Source organism: Eubalaena glacialis, chromosome 8 (genome assembly GCF_028564815.1).
Source record: "Eubalaena glacialis isolate mEubGla1 chromosome 8, mEubGla1.1.hap2.+ XY, whole genome shotgun sequence".
NCBI classification, from domain to species: domain Eukaryota; kingdom Metazoa; phylum Chordata; class Mammalia; order Artiodactyla; family Balaenidae; genus Eubalaena; species Eubalaena glacialis.
Window position 1 is genome coordinate 116,031,638 of NC_083723.1, and position 27,109 is coordinate 116,058,746.

General features: G+C 44.8%; 1 protein-coding gene across 2 annotated transcripts in view; it reads left to right on the forward strand.

The window, feature by feature from the left end:
* The first annotated feature begins 6,943 nt into the window (after positions 1-6,943).
* AGK (acylglycerol kinase) overlaps positions 6,944-27,109 on the forward strand; it is a 126,041-nt gene continuing 105,875 nt past the window's right edge. For both annotated transcript variants that reach the window (XM_061198110.1, XM_061198112.1), the window contains exon 1: positions 6,944-7,201. The gene's annotated coding sequence lies outside the window, so the exon portion shown is untranslated. The remainder of the gene's footprint in view (positions 7,202-27,109) is intronic.

The window sequence follows — 27,109 nt, forward strand, 5'->3', positions numbered from 1 at the left end:
TACCCAAGAAAGTTCCTGGGCTTGGATGTGCCCTCACCTTCTACCCTCAAACTAAGAAAAGTTGACCCTTTTCCTCTTCTGGGTTAGATCTCCCACCTGTGCTCTTGACTGGGAACCCTCCTCATCTTCCCCAAACTGGGACCTTGATCCATCTACTGTCACCACCCCCTGCAGTACTTACCAGCATCCAGCTCCTTCCCCAATGTCTAAAAATATGTTCTAATGTCTCCCATGTTTTACAAAAGAATGCAAATCTCCCTTAATCTTAACTCTCTCCTTTACAGCCAACCTCCTCAATGCTGTTTCCACAGTGTCACCTCCCTTTCACTGTTCAAGTGCTGCATTCTGCCTCTCGGCCCTCACTGTGCCATTAAATCCACTCCACCAAAGACACCAGTGAGCCCTGGTTGCCAAGTTCAGAGGGAGTTTTCAGTCCTGACTTTGCCTGATCTTTTTGCAGCCTCTGAAAACTAACCACTCCCTGGCCCTTTCCACCCCTGGATGCCATGACTCCACCTCTCCTGGTTTTCCCAAAGGGAGGGATTCATACCACTGATGGCAGAGGGATAATTTTAGGTGGTACAAGGTCACAACCAGGGCTTTCTACACCATGTAAAGTGGCCCCCTCTGGATTTGAGCCCTGCCTCAAATGTGAGTTGTGTAGTGAGAAAGTAGATTCTCTCTTAATTCTCTTTCAATTCTTCTGAGTTAAACAAAGAGAGTCTCAGTTTGGAATCAGTACGTCTTTAACACCTCTCTAATGATAGCTAATTTTCCTCTTCTAAAAAAATAAAAGGAAAGCCCTCTCAGATGTATAGCCTTTTCTGGCCGATAGTCACCAGCTAGAATCTAGAAACAGGTTTTTGTTTATCTCCATTCTTACTTATTTTTAGGAGGACTTGCTACTGGTGACAAGTGATACTACTTTCTCATTTATTACAGTGCAAATATGTTTCCTTTCTAAATAATCTCAAAAAATTAAAGTTGAGTTAAACTGAGAAAAAGTCTAAGAAATGTCATAGTCCGGGTGACACAACCCTGGGGTACACAGATGCCTGCGGTTTGGGAAACACTGTCTTCCACGTTGGTGTTTCTCAGGACTGACCTCAGACCTCACTCCTCTCACATTACACATTCTTTGTGCCATTTCTCACTAGTCACATAGATTCAATCACCGCTGATACGATGTTGACTCTGCCATATCTGTCTGGAGCTCTCTCCTGAGCTGTTAATACAGATTGAACTACCCTATCCTACCTACACCCTCACATCCCGCTGGTGTTACGGTGACCAGTGGGTTCAGAGAAGATGCCGGGGTTGGTGTCCACAGAACAGAGTCAGACTTAATGCTTGAAGGTTCCCAAGAGTTACAGAGAGACTCCCCAAGGCATCACAAATCCAAGGTCAGGCTACATCTGAGGGAACTCCAAAGGGAAGGGTTAAGAGAGCTGGACCAGAGGCATCAAGAAGACATGGAAGGGAATGTAGCCAGAGCTAGTGCAATAGCAATGCTAATAATCACTACCATTTACTGAGCACTTACTATGTACCAGCTACCAAACCGAGGAATTTACGTTTAAGCCTCTCAACTATGGAAGAGACCAAATTCATTTATTTTTCCTCCGGGGCACACAGACCCTATTTCTTGCCTGCCTTACAATTGGAGTAGCCACGTGACTGGTTTCTGGGTATTTCAGTAGAATGTATGTTGCTTCTAGGTCTGGTCCATAACCCGTCTCTTCTCCTACCCAGCCCATCCCCAACTCATACCTGTCTTCCTAGCAGTTAGCAGGATCACAAAATAGAAGAAACACACATTTCCATGTGGAAGGCTGCCCATCAAACACGCACTTGGACTATTACAATTGTGAAGAAAACCTTTATTATGTTAAGCCACTAAGATTTGAGGGCTTATCCGTTCTAAGAGCAGCTAGAGTTCCCTACCTAATTCCACAAGCCCATGACTAGTGCTATTACTATCATTATTTTCAAATGAGGATCTTCAAACAGATAAGTAACTCTCCCAAGGCCACAACTGGTAAGTGCTAGCGTCCGGGTTCCAACTTAAGCCATTCAGCCCCAGAACCCATGCTGGCAGCACCAGTGCGTTCCTATAAAGGCTTGTGGGAATTAAATGAGATGATGCATACACGCTGCTAGGTCGTTACTGATGCCGGGTCAATGCTCACTTAAGGCAGCTGTTGTTACTGTTCATGATTGCGATGAGTGTGCCGGGAGCCTGCTTTCAGTCCCACACTGCCACCCTCCTACTGCCCCATCCCATGTTGACCCTAACTCACACCCGCTATGTGTCTCTGACAGTGTGTAACAAATGTATTTGCTCCCTTTCTGCCCTCTTTTTTGGTGCAATTACAGGTGTCCATTGTAAGCTGGGGCAGTGTACGCATCACCCGTGAAATAAGTCTGATGGTGATGCAGCCAAGTTACGGGTCTGTCCTGGTCCAGGCTTTTCTCACCAGCTTAAAAGAACCTCTTCACAGGTACGTGAATCAAACTGGAGGGGGAATCAAAATTGGGGGAATCACTAAGATGCTAGAAGATAAAACCAAGCCCCTAAATGTTCTCAGCAGGCTGAAACAGTGAGCCAAAGCGAAGAATAAATTTAATAGAGAAAAACAAATGGCAGAATCTCAGAGGAAAAGGATCTGAAAGGTCACTGACCGCAGCCTCGGATTAAATCCTTGGCAGGCCAGATTCCCTCCCTCCTGGTTTTTACTATTCTAGTCACACCTGTTTCTATCTGATTAGCTCTGGATGTGTGAAGAAATTACCGTATCTATTTTAAAATCTTGTTAAATTCCAATTAAATGGACTGGGCTAGCTTAGATTTTTAAACCCCAAGCTCTTAAGCTGACTTGTCTCTAATCCTGAGTGTGTGATCTTGCCTTGGAAAGTGTTTAGTGAATAAACTTCAGAGGTGTTTGCGATTGACTGGGGCAGTGGTTCTGATGGGGAAACCACTGCGAATCTACAGTCTATCTGGCCATTTTATTTGTTTCTGTCACCCAAAGAGAAGGGCGGCCAAAAGGGCAAATATATATGCTAGGAGGTAAACTAGGAGGCAGGTAATTAGAATCAATTTACTAGTTTTCCATACAAGAGAAATGCTAGTAGGTTTGACATTTGGCGAAGTTGCTAAAGCCTATGGCCTCCAAAATGTTAAAACTTTACATGAAAAGATTCTGGGTAGTATGGTAGTTCTATTTTTAGTTTTTTAAGGAACCTCCATACTGTTCTCCATAGTGGCTTTATCACTTTACATTCCCACCAACAGTGCAAGAGTGTTCCCTTTTCTCCACACCCTCTCCTCTCCAGCATTTATTGTTTCTAGATTTTTTGATGATGGCCATTGTAAAGCAATTATACTCCAATAAAGATGTTAAAAAAAAAAAAGATTCTGGGTAAACTAATAGTTCCACTCACGGCTAGGGAAAAACAAAAGGTTAGGTTAAGTAATGAGTAACAATAGATCGCTGCTAATTAAAACAATGTCTTAAATTGCGATGGGCTTCAGAGTCGCTGGGAAGGCTTATTAAAATGCAAATTCTCTGGTCCTGCCCCGGGTAGGACAAGGCCTGGGAATCTGCATTTTAACAAGGTCCTAAAATGGTTCGTATGCACACGTGAGTCTCTAGATTAGAAAGAAAATATCTAGATATTCCTATTTCTTTATAGAAATAGATGATTCATCTGTTGAAACAATGATGTTCTACTAATACTAGTTTATACTGATCTGGTTTTATTAAAGATTTCTATTTTTATGTAAAAAGTATAACTGAGCAGAAAAGCATGTTATTCATGACTCTATGGAAAGCCTAGTGGTTGGGATTATAAATCCATGATCAAGTCATCTCCTCCCATCCGCTTCATCGGGTGGCAGGGTACCTAATGGAAAACACGTACCAGGAAGAAAATAAGATAAGCATCATCACTGCTGGGGGTGTGAGCCCAACCTCCAGCCATGAGAAGCATCACAGTGGGAATGACCAAGTCAAAATGTATACAAGATCCACATCCTTCCTGATTATTCTTACTGTAGGTCAAGTAATGGTTTGATATATCCTTATCTGTTCGTCATCCTTGTCTGGGTGCCAGGATGTGTGCTCATTACACTGAACGAGAGGGACTCAATTCCTCTTGCGCCCCTTTGCTCTGTGGACTAGCTTTTGCCTTGGGGGAAGTCCTAGGAAGGTCTGAAGATTTCCCCGGTCCTTATAATCACAAGAACAGATTTCTTTTCGCAGTGAATATGTCCAGTCCCACATAATAATTTACACCATCTAGGGCTTTGCTCCTCCCGCAGGGCTGCTGCCTGCAGTACAGGATGGGTCAGGATGGCTGCTTGTTTCTTTTCTCCACTGGCTCCTTGCAAGCTGCTATGTCTGGTCCTGGGGAGGGTTAGGAAAAGGGAACAGTTTCTGGCTGCTGTAATGTTGGTGGTCTCTTGGCAGAATTTCAAAGCTGACTTTTTACTCGAGGTTTTCTTCCCCGGTTTCTCTGACATTCCCCACTAGAGCCTCGCGGTGCTGTTCCAGTGAATCAGGCAATAGCTCCCCCCACGGCCACTTAAACTTCCAACGCTCAGGCTCTCAACTCCAAGGATCCACCCTTCTGCTGGGTCAGTTCATCCTCCCAGGCAGTGCTCACGGGCGAGGTTCCGGGGAAGATGGCAGTAGGTCATTTCCTTCCAGCACGTGACACATTTGGTTGGCCACGACAGGAAACGTCACTGCTCTACTGTTACTTGTGCAAATGCACATTGCTTCTAAGGCACTTCTCTTTCTCTCTCTCCCATCACCTCAAGCCTTTTCCCCTTGTATTTTTTAGGCTCATATTACGTACTAATTCCCAATATGCCCCCAGAGACATGCCAGCCTCTCCGAGGAACCCCAGCAGTCTGTGATGATTTGAGAGGAGGGCAAAGCATCAGAAATTTCTCCAAAGGAATGGTCTCTCCTTGGTCCTCTGTCATAGGACGCAGGTGGGTAATGGACTAACTCTGACTACACTGGTTTCTCAACCTCACAAGGTGTCCTGCAAGTGGTCTAACACCCATTAGGATGTAAGAGGCATGACACCTGTTATACGGTTCTCCACCTTTGGGGATTCCCTTTGAACACAGAGGCCTCAGGAAGAGCAGGATTAAATGTCCTGTTGTTATGTGTGTGTTTGTACACATGGGTCTGTGTTTGCCAACTGGGCACAGGATCGAAGGAGAACTGATCGGGATGGTGTTTTCTTTAGGAGAAATGAACAGGAATAGGTATGAAGGCAGGTGATAAATGTAAAGTGATAAGAATGTCCACACTCTTCTGTGGTGTTTGTGTGGGACTCAAGTTAGTGGGGGGAAAAGCAGAGGATCTTAGGAAATACACTGAAGAGGAAGGAGAAAACCGCCAAAGGTGTAGTAGGGTGGATGGAAAATTTCACAAGAACAGGTGGACAAACAGTTTCAAGAAATTAACATTTTAAAGAAACCCAGGGGAGGAGGAAGCCTGTGCCCAGCAGAAAGGGGCCAGTTCAGCTCCTCTGTGATCCTGATGGTCAGCCAGGCTTGGAGCCCATTTCCTAGTGGGGCTACCCGGATATCACAGCTGCTTGGGTGCACTGTTTCCCGCCACTGGCCAGTTTCAGCTCTGTTCATCCTTCCCAGCTCCTCCGGGAATCACTGAACTAGGTGATGTCTAAGGCCCAGTCCAGCTCTGAGGGTCTAAAAGGCACTTTATTATTTAAAGGCATCCCAGCTGCCTAGTCTTCTTCCACAGTGGCTCTGTCCCGAGTGGAATCTGAGATGGAGGAGAGAAATGAGGCCGCGTCTCTGGGAAAGCAAACGGATGCAACTTCTTAAGAATGTTTATTTGTAAGGCAGGACGCAGCTGGGACTTGTCAACTCTGGAGCCTGCTCATCAGTATCAGTCAAGGTAACGCGGAACAGCTGGGGTAGGCCGGGATTACCAAGGCCGTGACTGGAGCTGTGGCAAGCTAAGGGGACTTTCTAGTGTAGTTGCTCCAGAACGCAGGCTAAAGGGTCACTAACATAAGCCGAATCCGAGCGAAGGGAGGGCCAGGGAACCCTGGGAGCAAGGACACAAGGAAACAGAGGGAGAACTAAAAAGAACAGATCTGTAAGAATGGAACACAAAAGTGCATGGTAGTCCCAGGCAGCTCAGAGAACCTACAAGCCTTGGTTTTGAAGCCTTGGAGAGGCAGGCAGGAGAAGCAGCAATCAGCCATCACCTTCCCCCAGATCCAGTGAATTTTGCCAAAAGGACCCAAGAGAGGGGTGATAAGGGATTCCTGGGAAGGGCGTTAACCCACGTGGAGATAACTGAGTGAAGCAAGATGGCACCGTTACCACCACAGTTCAGATGTAACTGAAGTGATGACGTGGGATTCCTATGTGGCCTGTAGCCTCAACGTTATTCCTTTAAAACTGCACTGTGTATATCAGCAGTTCCTTTCCGTTCCTTAAACAGCCATAAAGTAAATCGTGCACTTTAGCTGACAGGCTTGGGTGGAGTTTGGCAGTGAGGCGGCTTGGTGGCAATGCGAGCAAGTTCCCCAAGGTGCCTGAAGAAAAAAAGCCTTCATCTGGGGGTGGCCTTGGGTTGCCCTCTTATTAAGTGCCCTGTAGACTCAGTAACGTCCACGAGAAGTCTCAGGTGTGGCCCAGAATGAAGGAAAGGAAGAGAGGAAACGCAAAGGAGAAAAAAGGAGAGAGAGAAAAACAAAATCCAAGCAGATCGGATGGAGTGAAACAGTGAACCGGCCAATGAGGGAAGGCGCAGGTTGCCCAGCTGTGGGAAATTGCCCCGAGGGGCGCTACCTCTGCGACCTGCCCTGCCCACCTGCTCCTGGAGTTGAGCGGGACCTTTTCTGCGCATGCTCTGTCTGCTAATAGCTAGCAGTCTGAAAAGTATTGCCGAGCGAAGGACAGAGGCTAACGTTCAGAGAGGAAGCGGGGCCAGTTCGATCCTTTACGGCTGATTCTGTGGCTGTTTCTGCGCCTCGGGCCGGCCGCCCCCTCGAGTACCGTAATTACAGCCCCCGCATCCGCACCCCACGTCGCACTTCTTGGCCTCAGGCCCCAGCCCTGAGATTTTCCTGCAGAGCAGTAGAAAGTCCCGGAGGCAGCCTGCACTCCCGGCGAGAAGCATCCAAGTGCGGCCAGGTGTGCCAGGTAAGGCCCAGGCACGGGCAGCTCGGATGGGTGGGAGGCGCCAGCCTCAGTCCCTTCGTCTTGGTGGGCAAGTGTGTTTATTTCAAACTGAGACTGAGAAGTGGGAGCTTTGAGTGTCTGCAGGAGGTAAAAAGCTAGCCTGCCAAGCACAGGGCACTTACTTGTTCTTTCCAGCAGGGGCAGCTTTCCCCCTCCCTCTGGTATGTCTCTGCCTGCGCTCAGGTCCATCCTTACCCGCCCCTGCACCTGCCCCTCCTTCCTGCTTCCCGCTCCCCCATTCCGGGGTGGGAGCGGGTTCTGCTCCCAAAGGGGATGCTCGGGCTCCTTGGAGCCCAAAGAGCTGCGCTGCTGCCGTGGTAACAGCTGCACTCGGTTCCCAGGCTGCCGCCCCAGGGTCTCTTAAGGGCGCCCCTCCCTCCTTCCGCCTGCATTTCCCTCTCCTCCGGCTCCTCCCCCTCTCGCCTCTCTGGAGTTCTCGCCCTCTTGGTGGTTGGCTCCCCAGCCCTTTCTCCCGAGCTGATTTTCACCTTTGACTTCCCTTCCTCCCTCTCAGGTACAGGTTTTTATCTTCACCGTTTAGCTTACTTCCTCCCTTACCCTGCCCTTTCCCTCCCTTTCTCTGCCTTGTTCCTTTCCGAGTCACTTTCCTCAGCTCCCTCCCTCGCCATGGGAAGCATGTGAGGGCAGTAAAACCGGGCCGACTGGGGAATGAGGAAGAGATCCTAGAAATAAGTAAATTTAGGACACACTTCATTGACATATTAAACACAGCACAGAGCACAGGTAATGTCCTTGGGCCTTTCTGATGACTCCGGTGGGCAGTGTTGTTCCAGATAAGACATGCCTGAGGGAACTTTGCGGCTTGAGTGCGCTTTGGGTCAGCGCGGTTTGGTCCTCAACTATGCTGATTCAGAAACTCGATCTTTTGGGTTCGCTGGGCGCAATCATGCATGGCAAAGTAGAATCACGCTGTAACATTCACGAAGGAATAAGGGCAAAACCAAAGTACCAATGTATTCATCACTACGAGGGGTAAACCTTTTGGTGTCAGAGACTGGAGAGATGCTCGCCAGTCCTGTTGCTTCTTCCTGGGCAGGTAGGGAGACTAGATTCCCCAGCCTCACTTGCTGTTAGGTGGAACCATGGGATTGAGTTCCAGACAACGGAATGTGGGCAGAAGTGACATATGCCACTTCCAGACCTGGCCATACAATGTCCCAAGTGCTGGAAGTGAGAGACTCTGCAGTGGAGGAGACACACAATGGAAGGGTCTGGGATCCTGAGTCACCACGTGGAAGAGTGCCACCAGGAGAGATGCCTGACTTACACTGAACTGTGGCGTGGGTGAGAAATTAACTTTTAGTGTGTTCAGATACTGAGCTTTAGAGATTGTTTACTTCATAAGCTAGCATTAGTATATCTTTCTAGGGGAAAAGTAACTTGTTCCCACTGTTCCAAAAACTCTCTTCCTCATCCCAGGGCACACGAGAAACCTCATCCTCAGAGACTTCCTTGGTGAGTAGGACATGAGCAAAGGCTTCAGAGGTAGCTTATTGAGGCTGCAGTGCAACTTAAGCATTTCTGCCTTTGCTTAGGAGGTGCTGGAAAGGAATTGACGGAAGTAAGATGGGGAAGGCATTCAAATGGTTGTTCTCCAAGCGTAGAACATGTCCTAATCGCCTGTTCACCTTTTGATTTAGGAGTAGGGAGTGGAGTAGTATGAGAACCAGGGAGACATTGAACCTAGTTGGAAGTGTAGGATGAGGCTGGAAGTGCCCAGATTTAAAGACATCATGCAGTGTCATGCCAAGACAGAGAAGACGCTGGGCTGGCTAGGAGGGAATGGACAAAGCTGTGGGTCAGGTCAGCATGAGTTAAGTTCCAGGTGTACATATCCTGCTGCCTGATCCCTATCTCCACGTGGGTGTCTTCCACTTGGAGACATTCCAAGTAGAGCAGGTCCCAAACCATTCCTCCCTAAGCCCACCCCATCTCAATAAACGTCTCTTCTATTCTCCCATTTTAGAGTTAGTCTTAACTCCTCTCTTCCTCTCCTGCCCCACATCTAATCCTTTGGCAAATTCTGTATGCTCTTCCTTCTAAATATACCAAGAAATCAGCTACCTCTTGCCATCCAGCTGCTACCACCCTGGGCCAAACTGCCATCATTTCTTGCCTACGTTATTGCAAAGCCTTCCTAACTGATCTCCCTGCTTCCATCCTTGCTCTGCTACTGTATATTCTCCCCACAGCAGTCATAATATATTTTTAGATTTAAATTTTTTATTAAAGTATAGTTGACTTACAATATTATATTAGTTTCAGGTGTACAACACAGTGATTCAATATTTTTATAGATTATACTCCATTTAAAGTTATCACAAAACAATGGCCGTATTTCCCTATGCTGTGCAATATATCCTTGTTACTTATTTTATACATAGCAGTTTGTATCTCTTAATTCCATACTTCTATCTTGCCCCTCCCTCTCCCCACTGGTAACCACTTGTTTGTTCTCTTTATCTGTGAATCTGTTTCTGTTTTGTTATGTACATTCATTTTATTTTTTTAGATTCTACATATAAGTGATAGAGTTTTTGTCTTTCTCTAACTTATTTCACTAAGCATAATACCCTCTAGGTCCATCCACATTGTTGCAAATGGTAGAATTTCATTCTTTTTTTTTTTTTAGGTTCTCTAGAACTTTATTTTTTTTATTTATTTAATTTTTTTTGAATTTTATTTTATTTTTTTTTATACAGCAGGTTCTTATCAGTCATCAGTTTTATACACATCAGTGTATACATGTCAATCCCAATCGCCCAATTCATCACACCCCCACCCCCACCCCCCCACCACTTTCCCCCCTTGGTGTCCATACGTTTGTTCTCTACATCTGTGTCTATTTCTGCCCTGCAAATCGGTTCATCTGTACCATTTTTCTAGGTTCCACATATATGCGTTAATGTAAGATATTTGTTTTTCTCTTTCTGACTTACTTCACTCTGTATGACAGTCTCTAGATCCATTCATGTCTCTACAAATGACCCAATTTCGTTCCTTTTTATGGCTGAGTAATATTCCATTGTATGTATGTACCACATCTTCTTAATCCATTCGTCTGTCGCTGGGCATTTAGGTTGCTTCCATGACCTGGCTATTGTGAATAGTGCTGCAATGAACATTGTGGTGCATGTGTCTTTTTGAATTATGGTTTTCTCAGGGTCTATGCCCACTAGTGGGATTGCTGGATCATATGGTAATTCTATTTTTAGTTGTTTAAGGAACCTCCATACTGTTCTCCATAGTGGCTGTATCAATTTACATTCCCACCAACAGTGCAAGAGGGTTCCCTTTCGCCACACCCTCTCCAGCATTTGTTACTTGTAGATTTTCTGATGATGACCATTCAAACTGGTGTGAGGTGATACCTCATTGTAGTTTTGATTTGCATTTCTCTAATAATTAGTGATGCTGAGCAGCTTTTCATGTGCTTCTTGGCCATCTGTATGTCTTCTTTGGAGAAATGTCTATTTAGGTCTTCTGCCCATTTTTGGATTGGGTTGTCTGTTTCTTTAATATTGAGCTGCATGAACTGCTTGTATATTTTGGAGATTAATCCTTTGTCAGTTGCTTCATTTGAAAATATTTTCTCCCTTTCTGAGGGTTGTCTTTTCATCTTGTTTGTAGTTTTCTTTGCTTTGTAAAAGCTTTTAAGTTTCATTAGGTCCCATTTGCTTATTTTTGTTTTTATTTCCATTACTCTAGGAGGTGGATCAAAAAAGATCTTGCTGTGATTTATGTCAAAGAGTGTTCTTCCTATGTTGTCCTCGAAGACTTTTATAGTGTCCAGTCTTACATTTAGGTCTCTAATCCATTTTGAGTTTATTTTTGTGTATGGTGTTCGGGAGTGTTCTAATTTCATTCTTTTACATGTAGCTGTCCAGTTTTCCCAGCACCACTTATTGAAGAGACTGTCTTTTCTCCATTTTATATCCTTGCCTCCTTTGTCATAGATTAGTTGACCGTAGGTGTGTCGGTTTATCTTTGGGCTTTCTATCCTGTTCCATTGATCTATATTTCTGTTTTTGTGCCAGTACCATATTTCCTTGATTACTGTAGCTTTGTAGTATACTCTGAAGTCAGGGAGTCTGATTCCTCCAGCTCTGTTTTTTTCCCTCAAGACCACTTTGGCTATTCAGGGGCTTTTGTGTCTCCATGCAAATTTTAAGATTTTTTGTTCTAGTTCTGTAAAAAATGCCATTGGTAATTTGATAGGGATTGCATTGAATCTGTAGATTGCTTTGGGTAGTATAGTCATTTTCACAATATTGATTCTTCCAATCCAAAAACATGGTATATCTCTCCATCTGTTGGTATCATCTTTAATTTCTTTCATCAGTGTCTTATAGTTTTCTGCATACAGGTGTTTTGTCTCCCTAGGTAGGTTTATTCCTAATTATTTTATTCTTTTTGTTGCAATGATCAATGGGAGTGTTTCCTTAATTTCTCTTTCAGATTTTTCATCATTGGTGTATAGGAATGCAAGAGATTTCTGTGCATTAATTTTGTATCCTTCAACTTAACCAAATTCATTGATTAGCTCTAGTAGTTTTCTGGTGGCATCTTGAGGATTCTCTATGTATAGTATCATGTCATCTGCAAACAGTGACAGTTTTACTTCTTCTTTTCCAATTAGTATTCCTTTTATTTCTTTTTCTTCTCTGATTGCCGTGGGTAGAACTTCCAAAACTACGTTGAATAGTAGTGGTGAGAGTGGACATCCTTGTCTTGTTCCTGATGTTAGAGGAAATGCTTTCCGTTTTTCACCATTGAGAATCATGTTTGCTGTGGGTTTGTCGTATATGGCCTTTATTATGTTGAGGTAGGTTCCCTCTATGCCCACTTTCTGGAGAGTTTTTATCATAAATGGGTGTTGAATTTTGTCAAAAGCTTTTTCTGCATCTATTGAGATGATCATATGGTTTTTATTCTTCAATATGTTAATATGGTGTATCACATTGATTGATTTGCATATATTGAAGAATCCTTGCATCCCTGGGATAAATCCCACTTGATCATGGTGTATGATCCTTTTAATGTGTTGTTGGATTCTGTTTGCTAGTAATTTGTTGAGGATTTTTGCATCTATATTCATCAGTGATATTGGTCTGTAATTTTCTTTTTTTGTAGTATCTTTGTCTGGTTTTGGTATCAGGGTGATGATGGCCTCATAGAATGAGTTTGGGAGTGTTCCTTCCTCTACAGTTTTTTGGAAGAGTTTGAGAAGGATGGGTGTTAGCTCTTCTCTAAATGTTTGATAGAATTCACCTGTGAAGCCATCTGGTCCTGGATTTTTGTTTGTTGGAAGATTTTTAATCACAGTTTCAATTTCATTTCTGGTGATTGGTCTGTTCATATTTTCTATTTCTTCCTGGTTCAGTCTTGGAAGGTTATACCTTTCTAAGAATTTGTCCATTTCTTCCAGGCTGTCCATTTTATTGACATAGAGTTGCTTGTTGTAGTCTCTTAGGATGCTTTGTATTTCTGCGGTGTCTGTTTTAACTTCTCCTTTTTCATTTCTAATTTTATTGACTTGAGTCCTCTCCCTCTTTTTCTTGATGAGTCTGGCTAATGGTTTATCAATTTTGTTTATCTTCTCAAAGAACCAGCTTTTAGTTTTATTGATCTTTGCTATTGTTTTCTTTGTTTCTATTTCATTTATTTCTGCTCTGATCTTTATGATTTCTTTCCTTCTACTAACTTTGGGTTTTGTTTGTTCTTCTTTCCCTAGTTCCTTTAGGTGTAAGGTTAGGTTGCTTATTTGAGATGTTTGTTTTTTCTTGAGGTAGGATTGTATTGCTATAAACTTTCCTCTTAGAACTGCTTTTGCTGCATCCCATAGGTTTTGGATCGTCGTGTCTTCATTGTCATTTGTCTCTAGGTATTTTTTGATTTCCTCTTTGATTTCTTCAGTGATCTCTTGGTTATTCAATAACGTATTGTTTAGCCTCCATGTGTTTGTGTTTTTTTTCCCTGTAATTCATTTCTAATCTCATAGTGTTGTGGTCAGAAAAGATGCTTGATATGATTTCAATTTTCTTAAATTTACTGAGCCTCGATTTGTGACCCAGGATGTGATATATCCTGGAGAATGTTCCATGCGCACTTGAGAAGAAAGTGTAATTTGCTGTTTTTGGATGGAATGTCCTATAAATATCAATTAAATCTATCTGGTCTATTGTGTCATTTAAAGCTTGTGTTTCCTTATTAATTTTCTGTTTGGATGATCTGTCCATTGGTGTAAGTGAGGTGTTAAAGTCCCCCACTATTACTGTGTTACTGTTGATTTCCTCTTTTATAGCTGTTAGCAGTTGCCTTAGGTATTGAGGTGCTCCTATGTTGGATGCATATATATTTATAATTGTTATATCTTCTTCTTGGATTGATCCGTTGATCATTATGTAGTGTCCTTCCTTGTCTCTTGTAACATTCTTTATTTTAAAGTCTATTTTATCTGATAGGAGTATTGCTACTCCAGCTTTCTTTTTTTTTTTTTCCAGCTTTCTTTTGATTTCCATTTGCATGGACTATCTTTTTCCATCCCCTCACTTTCAGTCTGTATGTGTCCCTAGGTCTAAAGTGGGTCTCTTGTAGACAGCATATATATGGGTCTTGTTTTTGTATCCATTCAGCAAGCCTGTGTCTTTTGGTTGGAGCATTTAATCCATTCATGTTTAAGGTAATTATCAATATGTTTGTTCTTATTACCATTTTCTTAATTGTTTTGGGTTTGTTTTTGTAGGTCCTTTTCTTCTGTTGTGTTTCCCACTTAGAGAAGTTCCTTTAGCATCTGTTGTAGAGCTGGTTTGGTGGTGCTGAATTCTCTTAGCTTTTGCTTGTCTGTAAAGCTTTTGATTTCTCCATCAAATCTAAATGAGATCCTTGCCAGGTAGAGTAATCTTGGTTGTAGGTTCTTCCCTTTCATCACTTTAAGTATATCATGCCACTCCCTTCTGGCTTGTAGAGTTTCTGCTGAGAAATCAGCTGTTAACCTTATGGGAGTTCCCTTGTATGTTATTTGTCATTTTTCCCTTGCTGCTTTCAATAATTTTTCTTTGTCTTTAATTTTTGCCAATTTGATTAGTATGTTTCTTGGCGTGTTTCTCCTTGGGTTTATCCTGCCTGGGACTCTCTGCGTTTTCTGGACTTGGGTGGCTATTTCCTTTCCCATGTTAGGGAAGTTTTCGACTATTGTCTCTTCAAATATTTTCTTGGGTCCTTTCTCTCTCTCTTCTCCTTCTGGGACCCCTATAATGTGACTATTGTTGTGTTTAATGTTGTCCCAGAGGTCTCTTAGGCTGTCTTCATTCCTTTTCATTCTTTTTTCTTTATTTTGTTCCGCAGCAGTGAATTCCACCATTCTGTCTTCCAGGTCACTTATCCGTTCTTCTGCCTCAGTTATTCTGCTATTGATTCCTTCTAGTGTAGTTTTCATTTCAGTTATTGTATTGTTCATCTCTGTTTGTTTGTTCTTTAATTCTTCTAGGTCTTTGTTAAACATTTCTTGCATCTTCTCGATCTTTGCCTCCATTGTTTTTCCGAGGTCCTGGATCATCTTCACTATCATTATTCTGTATTCTTTTTCTGGAATGTTGCCTATCTCCACTTCATTTAGTTGTTTTTCTGGAGTTTTATCTTGTTCCGTCATCTGGTACATAGCCCTCTGCCCTTTTCATCTTGTCTATCTTTCTGTGAATGTGGTTTTTGTTCCACAGGCTGCAGGATTGTAGTTCTTCTTGCTTCTGCTGTCTGCCCTGTGGTGGATGAGGCTATCTAAGAGGCTTAAGCAAGTTTCCTGATGGGAGGGACTGGTGGTGGGTAGAGCTGGCTGTTGCTCTGGTGGGCAGAGCTCAGTAAAACTTTAATCTGCTTGTCTGCTGATGGGTGGGACTGGGTTCCCTCCCTGTTGGTTGTTTGACCTGAGGCAGCCCAACACTGGAGCCTACCCAGGCTCTTTGGTGGGGCTAATGGCGGACTCTGGGAGGGCTCACGCCAAGGAGCACTTCCCAGAACTTCTCCTGCCAGTGTCCTTGTACTCACGGTGAGACACGGCCCCCCCGCCTCTGCAGGAGACCCTCCAACACTAGCAGGTAGGTCTGGTTCAGTCTCCTACAGGGTCACTGCTCCTTCCCCTGGGTCCCAATGTGCACACTACTTTGTGTGTGCCCTCCAAGTGTGGAGTCTCTGTTTCCCCCAGTCCTGTCGAAGTCCTGCAATCAAATCCCGCTAGCCTTCAAAGTCTGATTCTCTAGGAATTCCTCCTCCCATTGCCGGACCCCCAGGCTGGGAAGCCTGACGTGGGGCTCAGAACCTTCATTCCAGTGGGTGGACTTCTGTGGTATAAGTGTTCTCCAGTTTGTGAGTCACCCACCCAACAGTTATGGGATTTAATTTTATTGTGATTGCGCCCCTCCTACCATCTCATTGTGGCTTCTCCTTTGTCTTTGGATGTGGGGTATATTTTTTGGTGAGTTCCAGTGTCTTCCTGATGATGATTGTTCAGCAGTTATTTGTGATTCCGGTGCTCTCACAAGAGGGAGTCGGCTCTCCTCATTCTTTTTTAATGGCTGAGTAATAGTCCATTGTGTGTATATACCACATCTTTTAAAAATTTTTTTAAAAATTTTATATTGGAGTACAGTTGATTAACAATATTGTGGTAGTTTCAGGTGTACAGCAAAGTGATTCAGTTATACATAGAAATGCATGTCTTTTTTTTCAAATTCTTTTCCCATTTACGTCAATACAGAGTATTGAGCGGAGTTCCCTGTGCTGTACAGTAGGTCCTTGTTGGTTATCTGCTTTAAATATAGCAGTGTGTGTACATGTCAACCTCAACCTCCCAGTCTATCCCTCCCCCCCAGCCCCCATAATATTTTTATTTAAAAGTGGAAATCAGATCATGTTGCTTAAAGTCTCCAAATGCTTGCCACTGTGCTGAAGATAAAGTCCGCAGTTCTTATCGAGGTCTAGCAGGCCCGCCTGATCTGGGCTGCGCTGCCTCTGGATCTCATCTCTTCCTGTTGCCTCCTCCAGCAGATGGGGTCAGTGCCCTGCCCACACCCCTGGCTTGTCCCAGAGGCCACCTGCTAACACTGCCCTGGGCTCCAGTGGTCTTTGTGCATCTGCCTGGAGGTCTTCTATGGCCTCAGGGGCAGCTTCCAGAAGCCATCTTCAGCAGTGAGGCAGGAGTGGGAAAATACCCAGCTTCCTGACTGGTCACTGGGGCAGTTCTGAGGCATGTCCCATGTATTCTCAGAGGTCCCCAGCAGGACTGAGCCTCAGTGGCCCACACTGAGACACCCACTCATTAATGTCCCATTGTTAGCTTTCCTTCCTTCCCTCTCTCTCTTCCCCACTATCTCTTAGTGCTTCCTAAGATCACCTCCAGAAACCCCTTGTACCCAAATCCTTGTCTCAGGAAGTATGAAAACTAAGACACCTCTCACTCCACTCCAGCCACACCAACTTCCTGTTTCTAGAACATATCAAACACCCCACCACCCAGAGCCTTTGCGTATTCTGTTTCCTCTGCCTGGACTACTCTTTCCCTCGAGTCTTTCCAGTCTCCGCTCAAATATCATCTTCTCTGACTTCTGTACAAAGTAGGAACTCTTTCCCCCATGAGTCACTCTGTATCTCCTTTCTCTGCTTTCTTTCTCTTTTTGTCATCAATGGCTAACAGACTCATTGCTTGTTAATTTGTTTATTTATTGACTGTCTCCCCCCAGCAAAAGATAAGCTTCCCAAGAAGAGGGACTTAGTCTGTTCTGTTTTGTTCATTGCTATATTCCCAGCCAGTGTGAAGGATGGTCCCTGGCACACAGTAGGTGTCTAGTAAGTGTTTGCTGAGTAAATGGGCATGGAGATGGATAATAGGGAGAAAAGAATGGAAAGAATATTTGTAACCATAGTCACCAACGTACAACTTGGCTTTATTGATCTTTGTTGGTAATTGCTCAGAGTCTACCAGATGGGAATGTTACTACTGTATAAGAAAGATCTTGGGACATACTCAATTTCCAATTTTCTATAAAAGAATTTGATGCTTTCCCAAATGAAAATGTAGAGAGTTGATTTCACAAGTATCTCTGCTTCCTGACTTTTGATATAAGAAGTATTTTAGATCCTAATTATAGCATTGTTCACAAATTCTTTCAATTTAGAAAGTCCTATTTAAAAAAAAGAAAATAGCAGACTTGTACCACTATGCCCTTAACATGGTTCTGTCAAGGGCAGGAAACATTCAGACACTGGATTTCTAGGTGCCACCTTACAGGCTGGTGCTAACGAACAAGTGAATAAGCTTAAAAAATGTGGAAAGTAGCTCCTGAATCTGTCCTACCAGATGAGGGGTCAACTGGAGCTCTTTTCCTCATCATCTGTTGGTTTCCTTGGCACTCTGTCCCCGTGGGCGTGACCTGGGTCCCACCTCCATTTTATGTCATCCTTGTGGCCCTCGCTTAAATATCTCAGAGAGAAACCTGCCCTGACTGCCAACTGCGTGGTGATTCTCTTCCATAGTGTGCGGTTGTTTTGCTCGGTGGCATTTAGCATTACCTGTAGGCACATATTTATTTCTTGCCCTTTCTTGAATGTCCTCTACCTTCCTAGAGTATAAGCCCCCTGAGGGCAGGACCATGTCTGTTTTGTCACGACTGCATGAAGAGTGCCTGGCACACAATAGACACTCCGTTAATATTTGACGGATGTCACAATGAAAGAGCACGTGAAGGAAGGGAGGCAAGAACCAGGGAGCTGCGTGGCGATGTGCTCAAGGTCAGATCATCAGCCAGGCTCAGGACCCAGGCCTTCTGACTCCCGCTCTGAGCCCTCTTCCCAGTCCTGCTCTGCGCTTCACCAAAGCTTTTAATCACATTGCTGACAGGCAGGGTCATCCAAGAAAGCAGAAAGAGGAGAAGAAAAATGAGGCACAGGAGGGTGGAACGGAGAATCCAGGCTCTTTTAGCAGCCACTCTTCCTTATTTCTGGCTGGAGTATTGGCACCTTTAAAAGCCTTGGCTCTCCTCCCCAACCTCCCCACTCAATCACAAACCACAGTGCCTAAAAAAAAATAAAGGGGAAAAAATCAATGTGCTAAATCTTCCCTGGGCTCAGTAGCACCTCCTCCTGCAGCTTCTCTCGCTGGCCACAGAACTAAGCTCTTCAGGGCTCGGGCTTGACTCCAGGGGCAGGGACCTTGCACATTAAAAATATGCCCCCTCCCAACCCATTCCCAGCCTGGAGAAGACCGGGAGGTGAGCCTCAGGACTGCCCTGCCTTCCCAGCTCTGAGTCTCTGCTGATTCTCACCTGCCCTCTCATGCAGTCTGTGCTCTACTCCCTTCCCTCTCAGCCCTCACTATAAGGTTTTCCATTCACAATTCACCTCTAGATCCCCCTCTTTTTGGTGAGTAGGGAGTGAAAGGGAAAGGGAGAATTGTTATCTACAGGTAGATGGTTGGGTTGAGAACAGAATCCTATTTGGAAAATATTAAAAATGACGTATTTTCATTTCTCCTTTAAATCACATTACTTGCAACAATCTCCCTCCAAGTCTGAGTCACAGAGTTTACTGCACCAGGGAAGGAGAAGGTGGGTAGAACTGAGAGGCAGCTTGATTACCTTTGGGTATCGAATCCTCACTACTTTGACCTCTTAGTCAAGAGCTTGATCTTGAAAGCTAGGATTTATGGAATGAGAAGAGGATTTTCTAGATTCTAGAAACCTGGATAGGTCTTCTAACGTATGAAGAGCCATGCCTGGTTGGATAGATGGGTGAGTTTTGGAAAAGGGAGGTCCACATCAGAGAGAAGACCTATCCAGGTTGAGGGGAGACTGAGCTGGGATGAGGGATCAGGTGGGTTCTCGTTGCCCGTTTCTAGGGGTGGGAAGCCTTCAGTGTGTGTGTTGGTGTTTGTGTGTGTGTGTAGGTGGAGGACTGGGGAGAGAAACAGGTAGTTATGGGGGAGCTGAGAAGGTTAAAGTGAAGGGTGACCTTGTGGCACATGGTCACACCTTAGAGGAGGCTACCTGTTCCCAGTCAAAGAACCACCTGTCCAAGGTGACAAAAGAGCGGTCATAAGGCATTGACTGAGGAAGTGGCTGCATGAAGGACCCTGAGGCGGCACTTCTGGGTCCCCTTGGCCGGCTCAGGAAGATCAGAGCATCCGGAAGTTCTTCCCTGGCCAAGAGGGGATGCAGAGAGTGCTGGGGGCAGGTGGAAGCTTGGGGTTGGCAGAAGACACTGCCCTGGGCGGAGACATTGAGACCAGGGCAAATGGCTGGGACCGGTCCTCTTTCTCAGTCCCCTTTGCAGATTCCTCTTTATCTCCAAGCTCTGGAATTCCTGTCTATACTCAACTCCTTTAGTGATATCATCCAGTGTCACGGCTTGAAACACTTCCCATACACTACAAATCTCAATCGTATGTCTCCACTCTTTGCTCTTCCTTGAACTCAGACCTTTAAAGGCAGTTCCTTCCTTAACACTTCTGCTTACACAAAACTGAAGTCCATGCCCTCTTCTCCCCTCAGAAAGCCTCCCCCCCAGCCTTCTCTTCTTCTACAGGGAAATGCCAGTCTTCCAATCGCTCAACCAAAAGCCATGGAGTACCCTCGACTTCTTTATCTCTCATACCATTAGTGCTACGACCCTGGGCCATGCACTGTTGTCGTTCACCAGGATTTTTGCAGTCGCCTTCCAACTCACCTCTCTTCGCCCACGCCTGCTCCCCTGTAGCCTGTTCCCCACCAGCAGCTGTAATGGGACTTTTAAAATGTATGTCGCTTCTCTGCTCTAAGTCCCCAGAGGCTTCTCATCTCACTGTAAAAGCAAAACTCCTTCCCACAGCCCACCGGGTCTGCCGCACTCTGGCTGCCTCTCACCCTCGCTCCCTCCAGTCCAGCCGTCAGGAGTCCCTGCACTTCCTGCTCCACATCATGCCCGCGCTGGCCTCCAGGCCTGTGCCCTTGCTGTTCTGCCTGCCTGGAAGGCCCTGCCCCCAGAATCGGTCCTGCACTTTCTTCAGGACTCAGCTTCAAATGTCTTCTTATTAGTAGGCTCTTCCGTGGCCACCCCATGTGAAAGAACAGCCCTGCCCTGCACTCTCTGTCTCCCTTAACCTGCCTCTCCCGCCTGCATAATCACATATCTCCCCCGACATATTACATATTGTGAGTCTATATATTATCTGTTGTACATCCCGCAGAATATAAGGTCCATGAGGCCAGAGGGTAGGGACTTTGTCCACTGCTGTCTATCCAGCCCCTGGAACATAGTACTGGGACATAGTAGGAGCTCGATCAATATTTTTTGAGTGAAATGATTCAGTGAAGGCTGCCCCCCGATCTCTGCTACCATAAGGCCCTGAATACTCTCTACCTTTCCACACAGCATCCTTGAAAGGAACTAGGTATGGAGGAAATCTGAACTACTGAGCTTCACACCGCGAAGAGGCTGAGTGATTAAAACAAAGAAACAAACAACCCATTTTAGGCAAAATAAACTATGAAACTATACACTGCTCAAATTTTAATTTTGTTTCTCTTCAGAGTTACCCAATGGGATGGGGGCTGATGGTGAAGAGCAGATCAGTTATAGGAAATAAAAAAGCTGCCTTTTCTTGGCACGTCTGTGTGAATGTAGAAATAAGCATATCTCTGCACACGTGGCTCCTTCCCCCGAGTTCAAGGGCGCGTGTGACCAGCCTGCCTTCGCGTGTGATGCTACAGAGGGTGCATGAGACAAATTCTGTGTCTCCAAAAGCCTGCGAGCTAGCTGGGGTGTTGCGATACGTATTACGGAGTTTGGAGACATCTGTGGGAAAGTGTGCGGCCAGATTTAGTGGTAAATAACCACAAAATCTGTCAACAAGTTTCCCTGGAGGAAGAGGAACACGCCTGTGTGCTGGGCTGTGGAGGGGGCAGCTGAGAAGTCATGCAGCCAGTGGCAGAGCTCGGTCACTTGGCTGAGCGGCCAGGTCTGGAGCAGCTCAGGGGAGGTGTGACGTCACAGGACTTCCTTGTTTCCATTGCTTGGAAGCACTCCTCAGCACAGCTGCTCCGGGGAAGGCTTGAGCAACCATCATAGGGGTTGAAAAGGCTCTGGGAACCACTGGTTGCTGTACTTGGAGGAAAAGAAGGGCTCATCTGAAGTCTTGCAGGAAAGGAATCCATGCCCCGGACGCCATATCTGGAGTGTGTCGGAGTATCAGCCAGCGGGACCTTTATCTCTCTACCTAGTGTTTGGTACGGGATGTCTAGGCCCAACCTTTGGGACACAGCGTCACCGTTTTCTGTCTTCTGTAATGCAGGTGTTGCTCTTTGCCCAGCTCATGTGGGCTGCACACTACACCTGTTCCTTGTACTCCCTGACAGGGCACTGATTTATGGAGCCGACTTTCTGATCAGAGCTGCACTTACGCTTTCACGTGGATATGTGGACTGCGCAGGCCAGGCCTCTCCCGAAAATCTCTGCAAATGCGAAGCAGCACTAGGTGGTTCCCATATTAGTGATCTATTGCTGAGTAACAAATTACCCCCAATACTTAGCGATTTGAAACAGCAAATATCCGTTGTCTCACGGTTCCTGTGGGTCAGGCATCTGGGAGTGGTTGAGCTGGTGTCTGGCTCAGGGTCTCACAGGCTGCAGTCAAGGTGTCGGTCTGGGCTGCAGCCTCATCCCAAGGCTCCAGGGGCCACTTCAAGCTCACCTGTGTGGCTGTTCACAGGCCTCGGAAGATCTGCTTCCAAACTCAATCGTGTGGGCCTCTCCCCAGGGCTGCCCAGTGACGTGAGACCAATAGTTAAAAACATTTAATAAGAAAAAGTACAGGGCTTCCCTGGTGGCGCAGTGGTTGAGAATCTGCCTGCCAATGCAGGGGACACGGGTTCGAGCCCTGGTCTGGGAAGATCCCACATGCTGCGAAGCGACTGGGCCTGTGAGCCACAATTACTGAGCCTGCGTGTCTGGAGCCTGTGCTCCGCAACAAGAGAGGCCGTGGTAGTGAGAGGCCCACGCACTGTGATGAAGAGTGGCCCCCCACTTGCCGCAACTGGAGAAAGCCCTCGCACAGGAACTAAGACCCGACACAGCCATAAATAAATAAATAAATAAAATTTAAAAAAAAAAAAAAAAAAAGAAAAAGTACATAGGTGGGTCATTTTAAAAACCTTTTTATCAAAGTATAACACAGATATGAAAAGTGTACAGATCTAAAGTGTACAGCTCAGTGAATTTTCATAAAATGAACACACCCATGTAACCACTCAGGTCAAGAAACAGAACATGACCTAGAATCATCCAGAAGCATCCAGAAGCCCTAGTTCTCCTCCCAGTCATCACCTTTCTTCTTCCTCCGTAAATGTGGCCACTACCTCGACTCTGGCACCACATTTGCTTGGGTTTTTTTTTTTTTTTTCAGCTTTACTGAGGTATAATTGACACATTTGCCTGTTTTTAAACTTATATATAAATAAAATCCTGCGGTACGTGTTTTGCATCTGGCTTCTTGCTTAACATATGTGTGAGGTCAATTTAAGCTGTAGTATGAAGCTGTAACTCAATGTATTTCATTACCATAAAGGATTCTGTTATATGAATATACTACAATATACATTATATAACAATCTATTCTACCACTGATACACATTTGGGTTATTTCCACGTTTTGGCCAATAAAGACACTACCTACGCTAGGCTCTAAACCTCCTTGTACATGTCTTTTGATACACACGTGCATGCATTTCTGTTAGCCATTGTGGTAGGCAGATTAATGGTCCACAGAGATATCTACATTCTAATCCCCAGAACCTATGAATATGTTACATTTCATGGCAAAGTGGAATTAGGGTAGCAAATGGAAGTACATTTGATAATCAGCTGACTTTAAGATAGGAAGGTTATCCTGGATGATCTGGCTGGGCCCAGTGTAATCACAAGTGTCCTTAAATGTGCAAGTTGGAGAGGGGGCAGAAAAGGAGGTCAGAGTGATGCATTCTCAGACCCACCCACTGTTGCTGGCTCTGGGACCATCAGCCAAGGACTATGGGTGGCCTCTAGAAGTTGAAATGATAAAGGAAAAGGATTCTTCCCTAGAATCTCCAGAAAGAACACAGCCTTGCTGACACCTTGATTTTAACCCAGGAGACCCATTTTGAACTTCTGAACTGCAGAACCCTAAGATAAAAAGATGTGTTGTTTTATTTCACTAAGTTTGTGGTAATTCGTTACGGCAGCAATAGAAAACTAATACGATGATGTTCTTGTAAGTAGAATTGTTGTGTATGTCCACGTTCATCTTTTCTAGACACTGTCAGTTTTCCAATATGGTTATGCCAACTTTACTCCCACCAGGAATGTATGAGTGTTCCCGCTGTTCCACGTCTTTGTCAGCGCTTCGTCAGTCAGTCCTTTTAACTCTAGCCATTCTGCTAAGGCATCTCATTTTCATTTCCATTTGCATTTCTCTGATTACTGAGGAGGTCGAGTACCCTTTCGTGTCATTACTGGCCATTCGGATCTCCTCTTTTGGGAAGTGTCTGATGAGATCTCTTGCCATGCGATTCCTTTGTGCTGCTCTAGTAAAGGAGGAATAGAATTTAGAACATAGCTCTCTAGTTTTCCATTCATAAAACCATTCTGCATTCTGCAAGTCACAAAATTGGGATTTTCTTTAATGTTTTATAAGGCTTTCTTCTTTTCTTATTCTTCTTTAAAAATAAGAAAGATGGGCTTCCCTTCCTAAGAAAGATGGGCGCAGATCTAAAACTGCGCCACTGGTGGCGCAGTGGTTGGGAATCTGCCTGCCAATGCAGGGGACACGGGTTTGAGCCCTGGTCCGGGAAGATCCCACGTGCAGCGGAGCAACTAAGCCCGTGTGCCGCAACTACTGAGCCTGCGCTCTAGAGCCCACGAGCCACAACTGCTGAGCCCGAATGTAACAACTACTGAAGCCTGTGTGCCTAGAGCCCCTGCTCTGCAACAAGAGAAGCCACCACAATGAGAAGCCCGCGCACCGCAACAAAGAATAGCCCCCGCTCACCGCAACTACAGAAAGCCCGCGCACAGCAACAAAGACCCAACGCAGCCAAAAATAAAAATAAATAAAATAAATTTATTTTAAAAAAAAATCAATGCAATCTAATAGTGTATTAAAAAAAATAAGAACGAGAAGCAGATTCTAGCCTGTATATCACAATATGGCTAGTTTAGCAAGCTTACAACACGCACACTCACTCACACACAGTTACAAACAGATATGGGGCACTGAAAAGAAATATGCAGCAACCATTAAAGCCACTAGCAAATATTTTTAAAAACAGTAGTCGTAAATCCCAATAGACCATCAGGGTGTTATTTATAGATTAATAATCTCTGCATGAGGCTATTTCATTCAGAGGCTCTGTGATGAGGGTATTAGGACAAGCCTGAGTATTGAATGTTGAGATCAAAATATGATCTTCTTCAGCTGATATAACTTCCAAAATAAATCATTCATACAGTCGGTGACTCATATAATCCATTCCAGCATGCTCTGCTACTTGTTAGGAGATTTTTATTTAATTTAAGCATTTTCATTATTGCAGATTTTTATTGTGCCCTGTGCAGTTCTGAGTCTTGGGCAATTGTTATAATAAGGTTGCTAGTCAGAGACTGCAGATAAAGAACAGCAATCCACTAATTAAAAGGCAACCAAGAGTACGATCTGTTGAGTAGCAAAAAATCAGATCTAAAACTGAATGAAGGTGGGCTAAAAGCCAAAACTCTTAATGCAAAATATTATTTCCAGTAGTGAACTGATACACGTTGGGGCTTCTGCGTTACAAAGGGGATTTTGTAAGGTAATCAGACGAACAGCGTTAGGCACAAGAATCTTGACTTTCCTCTTCTTACAGTATCACCCCTCAGAATTCCATTTTTTATACTTTCAGGATTCTATTAGACCAGGCTCTATGCCTTCCTCTTCCTATTTATTCCTTCCCTTATCTACTACCATTCCTACCTTCTGCATGGCTTTCCATCCTCAGAAAAAGTAAGGTTTTTGAGAGCAAGGACCTGGTCTTTTTCTTTTTTGCACATCTTTCTAAATATCTTTTGGAATTACCCGCTCATCTCTGCTTCCATCACCCTAGTTCAAGCCACGGTTTTGCACTTTGCCTCCTGTGGACTCCTGGTCTCTCTACATCTATCCTCACCTCCCCCCCATCCCACCCTACCCCACCCCAACCCCATCTTACAAACTCTCCACAGAGCAGCCAGACGGATCTTGTTGCCACACAAACCTGATCCTGTCATTTCTGTCCTTAACATGGATTACCCTTACTCCAAACTCTTGCATGTGGCCTGAGAAGCCCTGCCTGGTCTGGCTCTGGCCTGCCTCACCAGCCTCTTCTAGAACCTCTCTCCTTGTTCTCTGATCTCCACCTTTCAGATCCTAAAATACACTGTGCTCCTCTCAACCTCAGGGCCTTTGCATACACTATTTCCTTCTGCCTGGCTAATGGCCACCAGTTCTCAGGTTCCCCTGTCTTGGTCTCCTCTTCTTATAAGGATGCTAATCATATTGGATTAGGACCCCATCCTTATGGCCTCATTTAGAGCTTTAATTACTTCTTTAAAGACCTGTTATGGACTAAATGTTAGTGTTCCTGCAAAATTCATATGTTGAATCTAATTCTCATTGTGATGGTATTTGGAGGTGAGGCCTTTGGGAGGTTATTAGATCATGATGGTAGAGCCCTCATGAATGGCATTAGTGCCCTTATAAGAAGAGACCAGAGAGCTAGCTAGTTCCTGTTTTGCCGTGTGAGGATGCAATGAGAAGTCGCCAGTCTGCAACTTGGAAGAGGGCTCTCATCAGAACCCAACTGTGCTGGCATCCTGATCTCAGACTTCCAGCCTCCAGAACTGTGAGAAATAAATTTCTGGTTGTTAATAAGCCACCCTGTCTATGGCATTTTATTATAGCAGCCTGAGCCAAGACAAGGCCCTGTCTCCAAATTCAGTCACTCTTGGGGTTAGGGTTTCAACATATGAATCTTGGGAAAACACAATTCAGTCCATAACAGTGCCCGATACTGAATATATTCTGATACACAAGACACAGAGGTCCCTGTCCTCAAGGAGCCCATGGTCTGGGCAGGAGGTGAACAGGTGGAACAGACAATAAATAAGAAAACTAAATGAATATATAATAACAAATTATAAGAAGTACTCAAAGGAAAAAGCAGGGTATGGTGAGAGAGAAGTGTGAGCACCTATTGTAGACTCAGGAGCTAGGAAAGGCCTCTTTGAGAAGATATTTTGAAGTTAAGACCTAAAGGCTGAGAAGCAGCTAGCCATGTCAGTGTCTTCACGTATGCTGTTCCCTCCACCAGGGGCAGGCAATCAGGTGGGAAAGAGTTTAGCGTATTTGAGAGGAATGAAGGAGGCCAGGATGATTGAAATGCAGTGAGTGACGCAGAGAGGAACCTAGGTGAAGTTGGAAAAAGGTAGGCAGGGGCAAGATTTCACAGGGCCACGTGGCCCTAATAAGGATTTAGATTACAGTAAGGATATTAGGAAGATTTTTAAAGATTTTAACCAGAATAGCTATGACACAACCGTCACTATGTGAGAATGGACCCTATGGAGTCAACTGTGAAAGCAGGGTTTGCAATCGGGCTACTTCAGTGAATCCCACGATGGGACTGTAATAGCTTAGATTAGCGTGGTGGCAACAGAGACGGGGAGAAACTGGTTAGAGAGGAAAATCCAGAGTTCAGTTTTGAAGATGCTTGTTTGAGATGTTTGTGAGACATTCAAGCAGATGTGTCTAGTGGTCAGTTATACAGGCTGGGAGTT